Here is a 20,216-nt window from a genome sequence, read left to right as displayed (position 1 = left end):
ATCATAAGATTTTAAGGTACATTTTTGGGCAAAAAGAATTAAATATGAGACAAAGACGTTGGATGGAAGTTCTTAGTGATTATGATTGTGATATCCAGTACCATGTTGGGAAAGCTAATGTAGCAGCTGATGCTTTAAGTCGAAAGTATCATGAAAAGCCGAAACGAGTACGTTCTCTCAGATTAAATCTACAAGTAGATTTAAATGAGCAAATTAGAAAGATACAAGAAACAACCAAGGACGATGCTGGAAGTTTAAAGGGAATGATTAAGAAATTAGAACAAGGAACAGATGGAATTTGGAAGTTCCATAAGAAAATGATGTGGGTACCTAAACAAGGAAACCTACACCACAGAAATCTAGAAGAAGTTCATAAGTCTAAGTATACGATACATCCCGGAAGTGATAAGATGTATCAAGATCTAAGAAAGAATTTCTGGTGGATAGGGATGTAAAAGGATATAACAAACTATGTTGCTAAATGTCTAACTTGTTAACAAGTTAAAGCTGAGCATCAGAAAACTTCAGGGTTATTGCAACAATTATAGATGCCAATATGGAAATGGGAATTGATAACAATGGACTTTGTTACTAAATTACCCCAGACAAGAAAAGGAAATGATACAATCTGGGTGATTGTAGACAGATTGACCAAATCTGCTCATTTCTTACCAATGAAGTAAACTTTCAGTATGGAACAGTTAGCCAAGCTATATGTAAATGAAATGGTTTCATTACATGGAATTCCTTTATCTATCGTATCCGATAGAGATAGCTGTTTTACTTCTCATTTTTGGACAAGTTTCCAAAAAAGCGATGGGAACCAGGATCTAAGCACAGCTTATCATCCTCAAATGGACGGACAAAGCGAAAGGACAATTCAGACGATGGAAGATATGCTTAGAGCCTGTGTAATTGATTTCGGAGGAAATTGGGATGACCATTTACCATTAATAGAATTTTCCTACAATAACAGCTATCATACTAGCATTAATGCTGCACCTTTTGAAGCACTTTATAGACTAAAGTGCCGAACTCCAGTCTGTTGGGCAGAAATTGGAGAAAAGCAATTATCTGGACCAGAGATAGTGCAAGAAACAACAGATAAGATAATTCAAGTCAAGGAAAGACTAAAAGCAACACGAGATCGTCAAAAGAGTTATGCAGATAAAGACGAAAACCTTTAGAATTTCAAGTAGGAGATAAGGTATTATTAAAAGTTTCTCCATGGAAGGGAATAGTCAGATTCGTTAAAAGAGGAAAGCTAAGCCCCAGGTACGTTGGACCTTTTGAGATTATTAGAAGAATAGGACCAGTAGCCTATCAGCTACAACTGCCAGAGGAAATGGCAGGAATACATGATGTGTTTCACGTATGTAATCTCAAAAAGTGTTTAGCAGACGAATCACTAGTAGTGCCTCTAAAGGACATAGAGGTAAATGAGAAACTTAAGTTTATCGAGAAACCCATTCAGCTTGAAGATAGAAAGGTCAAAAATCTCAAACATAAGAGACTAGTCCTGGTCAAGGTAAAATGGGATTCCAAGAGAGGACCATAATACACATGGGAACTCGAGACAGAGATGCAAAGGAAATACCCACACCTGTTCGAGTAGACCTCGAGGACGAGATCTAAAACAAGGTGGGGAGGATATAACAACACTCCTAGAGCCCTTAACATAACCCTAAACATTCCTAAATATACCCCGTATGCGAGAAACGGACTCAGAATACCCGAATATTTACGAAAATCAAATAAAAACAAATATTAGAATCGCTCGCGGGCCACGACCTAGTCACCCTGAGTCTGTCGCGGGGCGCGACGGCCTAAACTTGTCCGGCACACAATTATGCCACGTGTCAAACATGTGGCAGGGCTACCCCCTTAACTCGGCGAAGCTATAAACGCCACGTGGGATCTCGCGGGCCGCGAAGGCCGAAGCCAACTTGGTCGCGGGGCACGACAGACTGGCTGATCAGCCTATATAAGGGGTGGTCAAGCTCATTTGTTCAGTCGTTCATTTCTAAAATTCTCTCTCAAATTTATAATAGTAGAAATTATACCCGGGCATAATACGCACTATAAAGCGAAGCTCTGTCTCATTGTAAGTATTATAACCCTGCTATTACCTTACATGATCGATTTAGGCCTTCGTAACGCATGTCAAGGCTCTGCCTGAATCAGTCGTTGGAGTTCTGTCTCGTGTTACACTCGATTGATTTAGGATTTCCTAATGCATGTCAAGGCTCTGCCTGACTCAGTCATTGGAATTCTGTCTCGAGTTGTAAGGTTAATGTGATTTGGGTTACTTTACTAACACGTGTGCATTTTTTAATTTTAATAGATAATAACTAGGAGATACACCAGGAAGCTCTAGTTTTACCTAAATCAACAATGTAAGAACATTCATTTTTTCTCACTATTTGAGAGTACATTTTTGTGAGTCAAAATGTTTTACCAAAACCTCAAATGTTTTCAAATACAATTACAGTGATTAAGTCTTTGTGATTTTACAATTGCTGCCAGTATTATGGGGTTTGTATACAGTACTTGATAACCTTCACAATTGGGCACGAGTATCCAATGTGTGGTATGACCATAGTCACAGATCCGTCGAGTGACACGTACTGACTGGGTAATTGTGTAGATATAAACATTGTAATCGCCCTTAATACTGTAATGTGTAAACAACTGATGCTTTACAAAATGGAATGTACTTGCTAGTATTTCTTGTTGTTAAAATGTTTTTTGAAAATGCGTTACACAATGTGAAAGCCAATAGAAGCCAGTTGGAGAGCACTGAAGGCTTGGAAAAGTGGCTATAAAAGTTACCTAAATAAAAAGGAGTTTTTATTTTCAATAAATAGGGTTTATCATTACAAATGTATTGTCAAATGAACTTGGGTTTTATCCCAATGATTATTATTACAAAAAGTTTGGTGTTTAACTCTGATAAAAATATTTCCTAACTACGGTTCTGATGTCTTCCGCTGCCAAATTAATAAACACCGATACCACTGATCTGGATCTCACGGCACCCGCTCCCGGGGTAGGGGTAGGGGGCTGCAACATTTGCCAAGGCGGTTTATACATATTGTGGCCTCGCTTGAATAAGTTTTAGACTTGAAGACAGTCGGGTATGAAGATGTGGTTGGTAGACTGAAAGCCTATGAAGAAAAGATTAAAGAAGAAAATGGAACTGAATCGGGTAAATTGATGCTTTCAAAATCCGAATCTTCTTCTAACCGTAGTCGTGACAGTAACAGGGGTAAAGGACGCGATTCGGGTTCTTCGAGAGGTCGCGGTCGGGATAACACCCAGGACCGTGGTCAATAGGACTCCTCAAAGAACCGTGATGATAAAAATAAAAAAGGCAAGAAAAGAGATCTTTCGGGTATTGAGTGCTACCAGTGTGATAAGTTCGGGCACTTTGTTTCTAAGTTCCCCGACTGATTCTGTGATCAAGAGACGAATCTTAACCAAACTGATGAACAACAAACGAATCGGGTAGATGAAATTTCTTTATGATGAGTCATGTACAAGAAACCGTGTATTTGAATGAAGACAAAGTTGTTCCATCCAAGTTCGATGCAAGCAAAAGAAATGTTTGGTATTTAGATATTGGCGCGAGTAATCACATGACGGGAAATCGAGAGTATTTCGCTGAGTTAAACGAGCAAATAGTCAGAAGGGTGAGATTTGGAGATGGGTCGTGCGTAAAAATCAAGGGAAAAGTCTCGCTTTTGTTCTAAGGTAAATGCAGCGAACAAAAATTATTGACCGAAATTTATTATATTCCGGATCTCCGGAGTAACGTGATAAGTCTGGGTCAAGCAACTAAATCAAGATGTGAAGTTCGAATGAAGGATGATTTTCTGACTATACATGATAGTAGTGGAAGATTGCTAATTAAGGTCACCAGAAACTTAAATCGGCTTTATAAAATTAAACTCAAGGTTGGGAGTCCAGCTTGTCTACAGGTGGAAATTGATGAGGAGTCTTGGTTGTGGCATGCCCGTCTTGGCCACATAAGTTTCGGTTCAGTCAATTTGATGCATAAGCTAGCCGAAAGTGTTCCCGTGATAAAGCAGCAAAATCAAATGTGCGAGTCTTGCATGGTTGGCAAACAAACGAGACATTCATTTCCAAAAAAAGGCGAGTTTTCGAGCTTCAGCAAAACTCGAGTTAGTTCATGGCGATCTCTGTGGTCCAATCTCTCCACCTACTCCGGCAGGTAACATTTATATTTTGGTTCTTATTGATGACTACTCACGGTATATGTGGTCTTTTCTGTTGAAGAATAAAAGTGACACGTTCGAGTTCATCAAAAGCTTCAAAACCAAGATTGAAAAGCAAACCCGAATGACAATTAAAACATTCCATACCGATAGAGGTGGTGAATTTACTTTGCATGAATTTAATCGGTTTGGCGATATAAAAGGAATGGCTCGGATGTTAACGGCTCCGTATGCTCCTCGGCAAAACAGTGTAGTGGAAAGACGAAACCGAACATTGTTAGAGATGGTCCGAAGTATGATGAAGGCTAGAGCAGTTCCAAATTATTTTTGGGGTGAAGCGGTTCGCCATGCAACTTATATCATAAATAGAACTCCTACGCGCGCATTGGTTGGAGTGGCACCATATGAAAGATTTAGGGGCACTAAACCGACCTTGAAATTCTAAAAATATTTGGTTGCATAGCGTATGAGCGAATCGTGAACAAGCACTTGCAAAAACTAGATGATAGATCAAGACCTCTAGTTCATCTCGGATTGGAACCTGGTTCGGGCGGTTACCGGTTATTTAACCCGCGACAAAATAAAATCATTATAAGCATACATGTTGATTTTTATGAAAAGAAGGGGTGGAATTGGAGTAACGCGAAAACTGAGCATGACAATCCAGGTATGTTCACAGTTAACTGGGGTGATACTATAGACATGGGTTTTGGGCCAATAGGTGGCGAGTCGAGTGACTCTACCTCAGGTGAAACTTCTGCTGCATACAACAGCCCTACGATGAACAGTAGCACCAAACATAGGTCGGTAATGGGCAGCGAAACAGAGCCCAGATCAGGCCCAGACCCAACTTCAAATGATCAAGAGTTCCTACAGCCAAACATCGAGATTTCAACCCAGTTTGACTCCAAAGCTAAAATTCAGAGTGAGCAAACCCATGTTTTGAACCAGGTTAGGCATTCTATTCGTATTTCAGTTTTACCTTTTAAGTTAAAATATTACGAATTAAATTCAAACGAAACGTATGAAGAATTAATGTTAACGTTTGACGAGGAACCAAGAAATTTTACCGAAGCGAAAACGAAACTGGAATGGGTAAAAGCTATGAAAACTGAAATCGAGTCGATTGAGAAAAATAACACATGGAAGCTAACTTTTCTACCAAAAGGCTTAAAATCCATCGGGTTGAAGTGGGTGTTTAAGATCAAGAGAAACGCAGATGGTTCAATTAATAAACACAAGGCGCGATTGGTGGCAAAAGGATATGTTCAACAATCAGATATTGATTTTGATGAAGTATTCGTACCTGTCACACCCCCAAAATACCACCTAGGGAATATCCCTTTTAGGCGTGTGACGAATCAACAACGAGCCACTAATTACATTGAACCCATCCAAGTTATAATTAAAATCCTCAATTATTAATGAAAAATACCATCAACAAGTTTAAATGAAAACCAACATGTTTAGCGGAAGCAAATAGTAAACCAAGGTTAAACAGTTTCAAAGCCAATGTATAGCATCAAGTAATCAATCACATGAATCCCTCCAGTCGACCCATGACCACTCCAGCTACTCCAGATAGCAAGTTCCCAAATCCAAGATATCTAACGACCTGCGAGCATGCAACAAGTGTATCAGACAACGCTGGTGAGTTCATAGTTTTATAAAAACGTTGGTTACCAAGTGTTTAGTTAATCCATTGAATTTAATTCCGAAAATAATGTTGAAAACAATGTTGATAATACCCCAATACAAGACGGCTTCTGATTATTTTGCCCTTTCTCCAATGCTCCTATCAAAGCATTGGTCATGACTAGGTCATTAGTTCAACACTCGTCCTCCCAGGAACGGGGTGAGGTTGCCAAACCTAAGTAGCGCTACTAACTAACACCATGTTACCTTCCCGGTAACCAAACAACACGGAGGGACTTTAAAGGTGATAGGAAGAGTATATTATCCAACATTCCCGTTTTAACCCAAAAGACTTATCCCTTCCCGGGATACCCACTGACTGTCCCAACCACCGGGACGCATGCTCAAGAGATGAACTCACCTTGGGTTGCTCGGTTGAACTCTTTAAAATAGCTAACGGTCGAGGTTGGTCAATCACGTCCTAATATGATTACCATTTAGTTTATTAATAATTTCAATTAAAACACAAAGTTCCTACACGCATCTATCACATAACATGCACTCACTTTAACAGTTCACACCCATATGTACATGCCACCTATAACTACGCACCAACAAGCATACAATATTTCACATAACACTTTCATCGACATATAACAAGTTGGATCGTTATCAGATAAGATAATTGACAATCAGATGCACACATTGCGACTTAATACGTTTCAGCTTCAATACTCAAAACTGGGCTGTTTTCGGGTATTTTTATAAAATAGTTACAGGTCATAATTAATTCCCAAAAAAATATATGACATGTGAAAAGTTCTCGGCGTGTTCCTGTAAAATTTTCAAAGTCTACTTGTTTACAGATTTTTCGTAAAAAAACGAGCAATGAACAGTGATCTGAATTGTTACAATTCTGACCCCTGCCCACCGTTTATTCTATTTAAAAATCACCGAGTCTCCAAACGAGGTGAATCCAGTTGGAGAATTTCAGTTCACTCGCATATTTCCTACAGTTTAAATTTCATAACTTATATCCCAATACACCCTTAGATATGACAGAAATCGTGACCTGCAATTTCTGCAGAAAATGGACAGCCCAGTGCACTGTAACGAAAAATTCCATTTAAAATAGTAAACGACGTCGAAAATTTATGATTCCAGTTCCGTTTGAATTGTATTTCTAAACTCTACTTTTTGGACTCCAGAAAACTCAGTTTTCGGTATGTTATGACCCAGTTACAGCCAACGGAAGTTGGCTGTAAATTTCAGACAGATTACTGTTTACGTTTCCGATCCCGCAAACGATTAACTAGTGAACCCGAGACACAAAAACATGATTCACAGCAGGTGCATAGTTGTTTTATATCATATTCGTCAACAAGTACATCAAGATCACCAATCAAAACAGAGCCACGCAACCATCTTAACTCTTTGATAATCACGCATGAACATTATAAATATCATCACAATTCAGCAAGTTTCAACCCGCAGCTTACCCCAAACAAATAACGACTCGAACATTATGAATACAAGATCCCTAACATATAACACCTTAGATGACAACACCATATATAACAGTTAAACACAGCCATATAAAATCCCAATTGAACCCTAGAAAAGCATGTATAATCACATATATTATAACAAAGGTGCAAGGACTAGTACCTAGCGGAGTAATAGAAGTATTATCACCTTGAACCGAAGTTGTAAAGGGTCTCTTTGGGTCTTGTATACGTTGGCAGAAAAGAGAAAGAAGGAGCGCAAGGTCGCAGGTCGGATATGTGGTTTTTAGGGTTTGCCTTTTGTGGAGTTGGTGTATTAATGAAGAACATGCACACTAAATACGTATATAACAAACTGGTGGGATGTGGGCAATTTGAGAATGGTCGACATGGGCTTGAGCCCATCTTGAAGGTGTTAGGCTGATTACATAAAAGAAGAAACAAAGTGGCAGATTATATGTTACCGATTTGTTGTTATATGTTATTTCTTTATTTTTATTTTATTTTATTTTTACATCCAGCAATCAACTAAATACAAGTATACAATTAGTCAATTAATATAAATGTGTAATATCCGTGCTATGGTTCGGGCCTCATAAGTTTTGAGTTACGCGAGTGGGTTGGATCGACAAGCGAGACATGTACTTCGGTTCAAACGGTTCGGGTCGGTATACGATATAGATTTGGTTTCAAATATTCGTTGACACGCTATAATTTAAATAAGTATAAATTAATCCATCAAAAAAATAAGTATAAGATTTAATTTATAAAAACGAAATAAACGGTTTCTACCTTGAAGTCACGGGTTGTCACATCATCCCCAACTTGAAAGAAATTTCGTCCCGAAATTTGATAAGTAATCCAAAAGCGGCGAAGTGCCAGATCAGGATGACTGTGGATTTTCCTCAGGTACCACAGTACCAGTAGCTCGACTCGAGACAATACGATTATTGATTGCTCTCGCAGTCGGGAAGGGATGGAAGATTCAACATTTCGATGTAAAAACGACGTTTTTCTTCACGGGGATTTAAAGGAAGAAGTGTACGTGTGTCAACTAGAGGGATTCGAAAAACCGGGTGACAACCAGAAAGTGTAGAAATTGGAAAAGGCTTTATATGGTCTTAGGCGAGCCCCGAGAGCGTGGAATTTAAAGCTTGATGGTATTTTCAAAAATATGGGTTTTCATCGATGCATGCAAGAAAAGGCGGTTTATCGAAAAGCGGTTGATACTAATTATTTAATTGTTGCGGTTTATGTTGATGACATGTTCGTGACATGAAAAAGTGTGGTTTTCATAAACGAGTTCAAGAAAATGATGGCGTTACAGTTTGAAATGTCGGGTCTTGGTGAGCTAACTTATTACTTAGGTATCGAAGTTTCTTAAGATAAAGATTGTGTTAAAATCAAATAAGAAAGCTACGCCTTGAAGATTCTAAAAGAAGCCGGCATGAAAGACTATAATCCAACTTTGTGTCCAATGGAACTGGGACTCAAGTTGTCTAAAGCCGAAGACGAACCGAAAGTGCCAGCCACTGATTTTCGTAAGATTATGGGTTATCTTCGTTACTTATTACATACACGTCCAGATTTGTCCTATTAAGTCGGGTGGTTAATCGATACATGCAGAGCCCGAGAGAATCACATGCGATTGCTATTAAGAAATTCTATGTTATCTTCGGGGAACGGTTTCCTTTGGAATAAAGTATGAGCGAAGTGAAAATCTGAAACTAGTCGGTTACAGTGATAGCAGTCATAATGTGGACAAGGATGATGGACGAAGTACTATCGGTCATGTATTTTATCTTGGATCTTCACCAATCATGTGGTGTTCACAGAAGTAAGCTACAGTGGCCCTATCTTCGTGTAAGGCTGAATTTATGGCAGCTACTGCAGCTGCATGTCAGGAAAATTTGGCTCCGAGAGTTACTCGCAGAATTGACTGGATGGGAAAAACAGAAAGTACTGATTCGGGTTGATAATAAATCATCAATTGCATTATCAAAGAATCCGGTTTTTCATGGTAGAAGCAAACATATCCACACGCGTTACCACTTTATTCGCGAATGAGTGGAAAACGAACAATTGGTGGTTGAGCACGTTTCTGGAGACGAGCAGAAAGTAGATCCAATGACGAAAGCCTTGGCGCGAATCCTGTTCAAGGAGATGAGACAGTTACTCGGTGTGTAGGAATTAACATATACGACTCAGAAATTCAAGGGGTTATTGTTGGCGAATTTCCTCTATGGCTATTTGCGTGGGGCAGATAAGGGTGCCGTGTATTCGTATACAAGTCGAATACTTACAAATCAGGTAATTAAATGGTGGATAATTATCTAGTTTCCTACTTGAGTTAGAATAGGAATTGTTTAGATAATTGTTGTGAGTTTAATTCAAATAGAATCCTAGTTATAGGCTAAGTGGAGAGTTCAAATGAGAAGAAATTTTTTGTAAGAAGAAAAAAGAAGAAATTTCAACCAATAAGAAAACTTTATTTTACTTCATTTAATATAAGTATTTAATGTTACTATAAGGGTATATTGGTAAATCTACATAGGTTATTAAATTGTAGTCTTCCTCTTTAATAGCTAACTACATTAATTTTTTTTTGTAACTTATCTTCAAAATATATGTTTTTTCAAAAAAAAAAAAAATAATAATAATTTAAAGTGTAGGATAAATTATGAGTTGTGTAGGATAAATTACGAGTTGTGTAGGATAAATTTGAACGTGTAGGATGAATTTCGAAATATGTAAGATAACTTTTGATGTGTGTAAGCAAAAAAAGTTAGTGTGAAGGATACTAGTCTTTATGACTAATTAATTAGTCAAAAATGATAATAAATGAGATAAGTGAAAAAACTATTTAATGTTTTACAAAATTACCCTTTGTTCTTTTTCTTCTCAATTAAATTTTCTTCTCAAATGAACCTTCCCCTATAGGCTAATTGTATAGGTTAGATTATATATATCGTGAACAATGAGTATGGATTTGTAATTTGGAGTTTTTGGGTTAGTTTTCTCCAATAATATAATCGTTTAGGTGTTAGCCAATTTAATAGTGTGTTCCAATTGCAACTGAATTCGGGTACCAATTCATTTACTGTGAACCATACCAAGGGCTTTATTCAGAAAATGTAATGGAGCTCCTTATCCTACATGTCATCTACGTGACGATAAGATGTTAAAATGGAGCCCCTAAGGGGCTCCAACCATACCTTGCAGCCTTAGTCTTTCTATTTATGAGACTTGCTACATAAATGGTCTTGAGATTGGAGAATATGTAGTCGCTGAGGCCTCTCTTGTGTGTCTCACATTGGTGTATAATGGTCTCTGTACAAGGTTGAATCTTGGCAACCTCAAACGACCCCTGCCAAACCGTCTAGGGCCTATCATGTGGTGGTAAATCAAGTTCCCTGAGTGGTATACTCAAATGTTGTTCCAATCAAATTGATCCAACAATGCATAAGTAATTTTATGGTAAATTAGGTTAATCCTCTGAAAATGTTGGAATTAAACCCGAGTCACTTATCAAATTCCAAATCTCTAAAACCAACTCGTCTATATAGTGGATGCAAAGGTATGATTTCTTGTATCCTTTTGTCTCCTTACTTTTTGGTCCGTATATTTAGCTCAAAATCACTTTTAATTCAAATTTTGTTCATTTTCTAAAACCATATATTATAATTAGAGTTTTTACCGGTTCAATCCAACCTGACTGCCATTTCCTTCTTTCCTCCACAATGTTAACTCTTTATTAGTTCAGATATGTTTTTATTTAATTTGATGATGGAAAATATATTTTGCATATCAAATATTTAATACTAATTGCATTATACCACCGCAATTAACGTCCTTGAGGACACATGTGCATGAGTTGGCACTGAGGTGGAGGCGGGAAGCGACCAACTTTGCGCTTTCACTTTCACGAGATGATAGTTTGCCTACACGGACGACGATGGGACATATCAAGGGAAGACTATGAGGGGAAAACAAAGAGGGAAGTCCATTCGTTTTTTGGGGTTGGCCGACGTGGATGTCCTTAGCTCAAAGATCTTTCAATCAAATACTTAAGAGATAATCCTTTTATGATTGCAATAAATAGAAAGAATGACAGATAGATAAGTATGCTTAGGTTCAAACCTAAAGTTGTAAATAATTAGTTGCTGCCAAAGGACATTCACAAAAAGAGTGAAAACGTGGCAATGAGTCTTTTGGTGCTACTTTTTTATCATATAAATGTTGTTTGTTTTGCTTATCTATGTGTACCATTTTCTTGTTTTGTTGGTTAAGTTTTATATAAAGTGGGGGTGCGATGGTATTATGCAATCAGAACTTTATGCATACTAAATATTCTTTTCTTTCCATTTAATAATTCAAAAACTTTATGCTTAGATAATAATAATAAAATTTCAAAAACAGCAAAAAAAAAAAAAAAGTACATGAACATGAGCGTGGATAATGTAACTTAAAATAAAATAAAAACCTAACATATAAAAATGGTAGTACAAATTTAAAATTATTAAAAAGTTATAAAAGAATCATTTTTATCTCTATTATATAATGTAATTTGTTAATTAATGGTTTCATGATTTCAACTAATCACAATTAAGAAATATTTATTTTTTTAAAAAAAATTCTTACATAATGTTTGTTTGGAGAACTTTTTTTCAACGACAAATTTCTTTTATTTTTGTTGTTTGAACCCTAAAACCTCTCATTTTCAAGGTGTTTAAAGATTTCACTTTTGCCGATGGGCCACTACCCAATTGATTGTTAGGATATCTAGTAGGAGTAACTTTAAGACTAGTAACAATAATATTAAACTAATCTAGCATAATAACCTTTATCAACCTTTTCATATTCATCGATATTTAATTGTTCATATTGATGTACAAATAATTCAATCATGTTACCTATTACTTGAGGGTTACTTTAGTGGGTTATAAAATAAGAGCATTCCAAACTTCATTAACGGTTTTGCACATAAAAAACTCTTTCATGTTCATTTCTTCACAAAACGTTATAAAAAGTTGATTTAGCTTCAAAATTCTTGGAAATCATCTTCTTATCTTCACTTGTCCAAGTATCTCTAGGTGCGAGAACACTCCTTTTGGTTTGTTCATCTTCCCTAGTTGGAAGAAGATCTTCACTTTCAATAATTTACGAAAGATCTATGTCTTTAGCTTTAACATAGGTTTCAAAACGTTATTTCCAATAGCAAAAACTTTCATCACTGTTTAACAAAGGTGATGTAACTGTAGAATTCCCCTTTACATAGTTTTGAGCCATGAATCTGACTCAAGTTTTGAAAAAAATTACTTTGCTTGAAAAACTAGAGCAACTTGCTCTGAAACCAATTGCAGAATATGAGAGTAGGGGGTTGAATAGATTTTCTTAGATTGAAACTAACTTGAAATGTTCAATCTTGTTTAAGACCCAATAATGTTAATAGATGACAAATGTGAAGAGTTAAGAGTAAAAATAACAAAAAACAAAACCGATTTATAGATGTTCAAGCGAATGTTAATTGATCAATTCTACGTTCTTTCTTCGATTCTTCAATTGAGAGTTTCTCCACTAAAATCTTCTCTTGAACGGAAGAGATCACTGATACAAACTCCTCACCAGTCCAATTTAGTGATCATCTTCTTCAACACACTATCACAATAAACTGTATTTATGTTTATTCACTAATCCAAGGTAGTGATCACCTTCTTCACTAGTCACCCTATGTGTATATATAAAATAAAAATAAAATGCATAATATGAATTCGAGTTTTGAATTGAATACGGATATACAAGACCGAATTTGAGTTTGGAATTTGAATTAAATTTTGAGTTTTTCGAGTCTGATTCGAAGACCGAACACTCATAGATGCAAAAATACAGTGTCTTGTATTGTATCCCTTTCTCTCCATACTTGATTACTTCGCATGAGAGCATTCACATCTGGTTTCTCATTCTCATCCTCATACTTAATATCACTTTTATCTCTAAATTTTGTTCATATTATAAAAACCCCATGCCTATTTCTTTATTTTTTTTCTCTTTCTTCCAGTTACAAGATGAACAAAATACATACGAGAGAGACGGATGGGGGATGAATGGATAGTCCCTAAATATGGGGAATGGGAAGTGAGTCCCTAAATTTCATCCGCATTTTGGGGGATGGGATCGCGTGAAATAGTAGGTAAAACCTACACTTATCCTCAAATTATAGAGATGAGATCAGAACCGGGTGGACATACTTTAAGATAATCACAACGACCGTTAATGTTGTAAGTCATAGATTCATCTTACATTCTCAATCAAGGAATTTGTCTACTTTGTTACTTCTTATGATCTAAAGTATTCCATAAATGCAGATAACATTCGCCCACGAAGTACAAATTAATATCAATTGGTTGCTTGTGTTTATTAAGTGATTTCGTTTTGTTGGCCCCAAAATGGATCTTGATCTCTAGAACGTGATAAACAAACTTGTATAACTTGAATATATAAACTGAGAATTTGTACAATGGAATGATCGAATGTAATGAACAACTACAAGTGAATCTAACTATCCCTATTTATAGTTTTCCAACGGGTACGAGTGAATAGACACGTCTCTTCGTGAACGGGTGTGTCTCTAGATTGTGTGGATGAGAATGAATCTTGAAGAGGTGTGTCCATAAACCAAAAGTCGCGTCCCTTTCCTTCTTGTGGCTGCCGATCGCGAACAGACATGTCTCTAAGGAGACATGTCTTTTCCTTTAGTGAAGCGGTTATAATCTTTCAGTTTTACATCTTCAGTCCCCATACTTTGTAACCGCCAAGTAACCGCCACTCTTCTCTTTAATTACCATAAAACCCTTGTAGTTTAGGATGTGTAAAGATTAAGGATTTCATTCACCCCCCTAATCTTGGACATCCTTGAGTTGTAGATCTTGAACTTTGATCAATTCCATCTTCTTGAAACTCCTCGGTATCCGACGTTTCACACGGATCTTCTTATTCACCAACCTTGCTCCTCACGAACCTTGCTTCACACGAACATTTTGCTTCACACTTGTCTTGACCGCACTTGATTTGTATCACACGAACCTTTTCTTATGTAGTTGTCTCAACACGAACTCCACCGGTCTTGATTAATTTGCCACTATCATATCACATGACTTGCATCCATCTCGCATAGATTTTGGATAATCTAACTCACTCAGATCTCTCTTGTGGTTGTATCACACAACAATCCTTCTTCTGACCCAGTCACAGGATACGCGCGTCTTCTCCTTGATTTATCTTCTTCACGGTTGTCTCTCACAACGAGTTCTTCATTATTGATTGCTTCCCTCACGAATTCTTCACTTTTTCTTGATCCATTCACTAGATTGTTTTGTTGTACCTTTCACAGGTTATTCCGCATCATACGATTCTTCTTTCCTTCGACTCCTCACAAATCGACTACACTTTTCCGCACGGTTTCGAATCACACAAACCCTTTTGATGTCTCACCAATAGTATTCATTGTTTCAATAACTTCAACTTTTTCTGCATTCACTGCACTTTATTTTTCTAGATTCTTCGAACACACTTCGAATCGCTCGAATGATTCCGTCTTTACTGGCTTCTTCTTCACGATCGACTCACTCGATTTTCTTTTTCCCAATTGATTCGCTCAATTTTCTTTTAAACTTTGAATAACCATTGGATTAAATTCTGATTCTTCCTAGCACTCCAATGAAACAAGAAAACAACCCTGTTTTGTGCTCCTGTACTCGGTTTCATTCACTCACGAACCCTAGTCTGATTGCTAACTTAGAATTCTCACAACCCTTACTTTCTTGTTTCTAAAATTTCCTGACCACCAATACGAACCACTGTACTGGTAAAATTCAATTCCCTTGAATTCAACAAACTCTCAAATCTTTAATAAGCGAATAACCACAACGCGTATTAATTGAATTCCTGACAATCTAATTCGCACTATAACCCCGAAATCAAAACCCTAGATTTCGAACAGAACCCTGGTTCGACAACCTTGAACCGAAAAAACTAAAACTTGCGAATTGAAAAATTAGAATGATGAAACCTGATCGCGAATGACATCCCGCCGATTCGTTGCCTTGCGATTCCCAATGCCTAGAGCCTGACGCTCTGATACCAATTGTTGGCCCCAAAATGGATCTTGATCTCTAGAACGTGATAAACAAACTTGTATAACTTGAATATATAAACTGAGAATTTGTACAATGGAATGATCGAATGTAATGAACAACTACAAGTGAATCTAACTATCCCTATTTATAGTTTTCCAACGGGTACGAGTGAATAGACACGTCTCTTCGTGAACGGGTGTGTCTCTAGATTGTGTGGATGAGAATGAATCTTGAAGAGGTGTGTCCATAAACCAAAAGTCGCGTCCCTTTCCTTCTTGTGGCTGCCGATCGCGAACAGACATGTCTCTAAGGAGACATGTCTTTTCCTTTAGTGAAGCGGTTATAATCTTTCAGTTTTACATCTTCAGTCCGCATACTTTGTAACCGCCAAGTAACCGCCACTCTTCTCTTTAATTACCATAAAACCCTTGTAGTTTAGGATGTGTAAAGATTAAGGATTTCACGTTTTATATTTATTTTAAGTTAGATATCCTGATCCATGAAGATATGGCGGTACTTTGTTCGCCAATTTGGTACCATTATCTTGTTTTATTGGATAAGTTTTGTGTTGTAGCGCAAGATGATGATGATTTTATTCTTCTTTGTATGATCCATGGAGAGTAGTCCCCACATGCATCTTCTTCATCAATAATAGAATAACACCCGATCTTCTAAATTATTCATGCACACTAGTAGCATAACACGTTAAACCAGTCATGTCTTCGGAGCACCACCAGCAATTACTCGGATCCAACAGCGACGCAACGCCACAGTTCTCGTGGCGGAAGCTATGGCTGTTCACGGGGCCTGGGTTCTTAATGAGCATAGCGTTCTTGGATCCGGGTAACTTGGAAGGTGATCTTCAGGCGGGTGCGATTGCGGGTTATTCACTGTTGTGGTTGCTTTTGTGGACGACTGGTATTGGGCTGCTTGTTCAGCTTCTTTCGGCTCGGCTTGGTGTAGCCACTGGGAGACACTTGGCTGAACTGTGTAGGGAGGAGTACCCATATTGGGCTGGAAAGTTGTTGTGGGTTATGGCTGAATTGGCGCTGATTGGAGCTGATATTCAAGAAGTCATTGGGAGTGCAATTGCTCTCAAGATTTTGACTAATGGGTCTTTGCCACTTTGGGCTGGGGTTCTCATCACTGTCTTGGATTGGTAAAAAATAGTTACTCTTATCTTTTGGTAATACTTGATTGATAGGTAGCATACATAGTTTATACCATCTCTATCTAACAAAGAGGCAACATACACTTTGACTACCCACCGCGTTGGTTTACTCTCTCCCTTTTAGATCACCTGCTCGTTCCGCTTGCAGAAGGATTTCCTCTTCACGGGCACACTCTGTGGCTCCACGTCACTCCATGGGCGCCTATCCCATTGGAGATGGTCATAATGCTTTGGTCACTTGTTATCAAAAGATGATGCTAGACTTACCCAAAACTATTGTTATATCAAAGGGATTATTTTTTAACATTTTTTTTTCGAAAGAGAGACTTGACTGACCATAGTCACCATAGATAGTAACGATGAATATTATTTTTTAACATTTTTTATTTAACAAACTCTCCATTTCAATACATCTTACTGAATGTTCTATAATTTGTATCAATAAATTTATTTAACTAACAAAATAAAATACATTCTAAATAAACAGTTTTCTTTCACGTATAACATTATAGTAACTATATATTAATAAAACTAGTTATTTCGAAAATATATTAATTCGTGCACCAACACACCTTGATACCCCAAGATACAAGCCCTTTGTTAATTTCATAATTTCTATTGATCTTGGTTGCAGTTTCATCTTTCTGTTTCTTGAAAACTATGATGTGAGGAAGCTAGAGGCACTTTTCGCCTTTCTTATAGCAGTAATGGCAGTTTCATTTGCATGGATGTTTGGTGGAACCAAACCCAATGCTAAAGAGCTTCTTGTTGGTATAAAACCACTTTTCATTTCTTGTTTCACAAGCTTCATACCTTCTGTTTAAAAAATAATAATAATCAACTAACTTTTTTCTTGTTTTAAAGGTCTTGTGGTTCCAAAACTCAACTCCAAAACAATACAAAAAGCTGTGGGAGTTGTTGGCTGCATGATAACTCCACACAATGTGTTCCTACACTCGGCACTTGTACAATCAAGAAAAGTTGACCCCAAACAAACTGGCCGAGTTCGTGAAGCTCTAAGATACTACTCGATTGAATCCACCACAGCACTCTCTATCACCTTTGTTATTAATCTTTTCGTAACAACTGTTTTTGCAAAGGCCTTTTTTGGTACTGCTATTGCTGATACAGTCGGGCTCAGAAACGCGGGCCAGTTTCTTGAAGAGAGGTTTGGTGGCGGGTTGGTACCAATTTTGTATATATGGGCTGTCGGGTTACTAGCAGCTGGACAAAGTAGCACCATTACTGGTACATATGCAGGCCAGTTTATCATGGATGGTTTTCTAAATCTGGGAGTAAAGAAATGGGCCCGGGCCTTGATTACAAGAAGTTGCGCAATCGTTCCCACATTGATTGTTGCGATAATTTTTAATACATCGGAGAACAGGTTGGATGTCTTAAACGAATGGCTTAACGTGCTCCAGTCCCTTCAGTTTCCTTTTGCTCTCATTCCCTTGTTATGTTTGGTCGCCAAAGAGGATCTCATGGGTGTTTTCGCAATCGGCCCAGTTCTAAAGGTGCGATCTTATAAATCGAACATAAGTTTTGGCTAAATCCCATGAAAGTTAATGTGAATTTCGATTTTAAAATGTTGTGTTTCTTATGATTTTTTTGCAGACAATCTCGTGGCTTGTGGCTGCATTTCTTAGCTATAAACGCTTACCTGTTACAACAGTTTCTAGCTGAACAAGTAAGCGGGGTCGCCTTTACTTGCGTAGTAACCGTTTTAACGGTTGTATATGTTGCATTTGAAGTATATCTTATTTGGCGGGGCATAAGCGTTTCTACATTTGAGCCAATCAGCATAATGAGGAGCTGAACATGTTTCATAGGAGGGCATCTTGCAACTCTAGGACCCCAAAATCTTGAATATTGAAAGAGTTACAACAAGATGCAGTCATATTATTATGATTAGAGTAAAAAAAATGAACTTTTTAATCAAATGTTATGAATATAAATTATACAATCATTTTGATTGGATCATCATTTTTATAGTCAAGAATTTTGAAAGTTTTAATTAAAATTTAAGTGTACCTTTTAATTTTCATATCCTGCTGAATGCATTTATTATTTTAACTCTATTTGTAATTGTGACAACGTTTCCTGAAGCTACATATCTGTAATTGTAACATATATTTAAAAACTTTTCATAGGTTTGGGTTTCGGTGATTGTAATTTAGATGATCCTGACCTGATTACTAGAGATAGGTACCAAACCTGTTATTCATACTAGAGAGATAATCATGATAAAACTACATATAAATGAGAAAACTAAAACACTAACTAAAAAAGCCTAAAAAACATGACGATTTTTTTTTTTTTTTTTACAATTTTTCAAAAAAAATTCGCTACTTTTTATGTATAATTTTTTTTTTTTTTCAAAAAAAAAACTTGTACTGCACATATGCATTATATGTATATGCTGCACATGTGCATTATATGCTTAAAATTAACTTTTGAATTTAGTTTAGTTTTAGGGTTAGTTTTTTGGAAGTTTAGGATTAGGATTAAGTTTTTGGGTATAGGGGGAGGGGTTAGGTTTTTTGAGGGGTGCGGGTGGGGGGTTTAGGTTTTTTTGGGGTTTATGTTTAGGGTTTAATATTAGCTTTTTTGGTGGGGTGGCGGGGTTTAGGTTTTTTGGGAGTGGGGGTGTGGGGGTGGGGGGGGAGGAGGTTAGGCTTTTGGTGGGAGAGTGGATTTAGATTTTGGGGGGTTGGGGTGGGGGCTTTAGGTTTTTTTTTTTTTTTTTTTGGGGGGGGGGGGTGTCGGTGGGGGTGGGTTAGGTGGTTTAGGTTTTTTCGTATTATTATACTTGTATAGTACAACTTTTTTTTATGTATTAAATATAGCGAATTTTAATAAAAAATTCAAAAAAAAAATTCAAAAAAAAATAAAAATTTGTATGTTTTTAGGTTTTTTAGTTAGTTTTTTGGTTTTCTCATTTAAACTAGTTTTTTCATGATCCATCTCCATTCATACTAAACCATAAATATTAATATATCATATGATCCTTGTAATATAAGCAGGAACTAAAATCTTAGAATGTATGTCATCTTAGTTCTGATTTAGGCTTCTGCCCTCCCCTAATTACTAATATGTTTAGAGTTTTCTTAAAGTGAACTGGTTATGGTTATTCACATGTGATGTTTATCATGTTTTCACTTGTGGAAGTTCTTAAAAACTTGGGATTGTTAGAACTTGGAATTAGTAGACTTGTGCTTGAGCTTCTAAACATTTCAAGCCAAATTTTGAGATGGGTTTAAGTAGGTTTTAGAAAATTAGATTTTTTAGATTCCCAACGGATAATGTTTAACTACCTGATCGGGGATCCTCGATCCCCATGGGGAAACCCACGACCCCGGAAATTAATGAGTAAAGAAGCATCTAGTGGGGGTAAACTGGGTTCTATAAATCTTACAAAAAATACCAAATATATCCAATTCCATCCATGTTGGTCTTAGGCTCTTAGCTTTGAATTGTTGGGAAGAGGTGAGGTTTGAGTACATATTTTAGAGGGTTTGGAAGTATTTAT

General features: G+C 37.0%; 1 pseudogene; it reads left to right on the top strand.

The window, feature by feature from the left end:
- Positions 1-16,046: 16,046 nt before the first annotated feature.
- LOC110879144 lies at positions 16,047-18,731 on the top strand (annotated as a pseudogene).
- The last annotated feature ends 1,485 nt before the right edge of the window (positions 18,732-20,216 follow it).

This window comes from Helianthus annuus, chromosome 9, assembly GCF_002127325.2.
Source record: "Helianthus annuus cultivar XRQ/B chromosome 9, HanXRQr2.0-SUNRISE, whole genome shotgun sequence".
NCBI classification, from domain to species: domain Eukaryota; kingdom Viridiplantae; phylum Streptophyta; class Magnoliopsida; order Asterales; family Asteraceae; genus Helianthus; species Helianthus annuus.
The sequence above is the reverse complement of the archived record's forward strand: the minus strand, read 5'-3'. Positions and strand labels throughout refer to the sequence as shown.